Here is a 971-nt window from a genome sequence, read left to right as displayed (position 1 = left end):
TATTTTTCTGTCCATCCTGGGCACTGCTAATCTCTTTAAGGAGCGATTTTTGAATCCTACAGGGTGTCTTTGGCCCCTTTTACTCCCCTGACACAGTCTGTGTCCTGATGCTGGATTTGAATTGCAGAGAATTAAAATGCCAAGCTTTTGTCCTGATGCTGTATTAACGTGATAGACCACTGACTTTGTGCTAAGAACTTTACATCTTGTGTTTGTGAACACTCAGAGTGAGTCTGAAGTATTGGTACTCTCATCCCCAGTGTACAGATGAGGACAGTGAGACACAATGTCTCATCCAACCCAGGCGCCAGTTCTCCCAACTTTCGACTGTGCCACTCCCTTTCTCACTTGGTACTCAGCATGTTGAAGGCTTGAAGCAGTGTGTCTGTGGCATCATTTAGGTTGAGAAAATAGGAGGCAGGAGATTTACCCAGAGGAGGCACCCCACTTTGCAACAAACTGGCAAGGTGAGAACACGCTATCTTCATGCCTTCCTAGAAATTCAAGGGACAACAATTTTCCAAACAGCAACTCCCCTCTCACAGTGATTAGGGGGCGCCCAAGGCTCTGGCTGTCTGTGATTTAATAGATGGTAACAGCGGCAAGAACCTTGGCCTATAGAACAAGGACTTCATTGCTACTGCAGAGGCCACCAATGTGGTCTGGAACTTGCCTCTTTATTAAATCCAAACTGCCTGTTAACCTGAGAATATACACATCACATTTTAATTTATTTATATAGTTTCCCTTTACATTTCATATTTTAAATTTTATAGGGCTTTTCTGTTTGAAAAATTTCTTTACGCTCCTAATTATTATTTTCCTGATTCTTAGTCCCATTTTACCAATGAAGCTACAAACTCTTCCCTAAGATTCAAGACCAGTGTTCCTTCCACTATTCCATAGTACCTCTGCCCTTCGAACACAAGGATAACATAAATGTTCATATGAGAGTGTCCCCCAACAGCTGG

Source organism: Globicephala melas, chromosome 3, assembly GCF_963455315.2.
Source record: "Globicephala melas chromosome 3, mGloMel1.2, whole genome shotgun sequence".
Lineage (NCBI taxonomy): Eukaryota > Metazoa > Chordata > Mammalia > Artiodactyla > Delphinidae > Globicephala > Globicephala melas.
Note: the sequence above shows the minus strand (reverse complement) of the source record.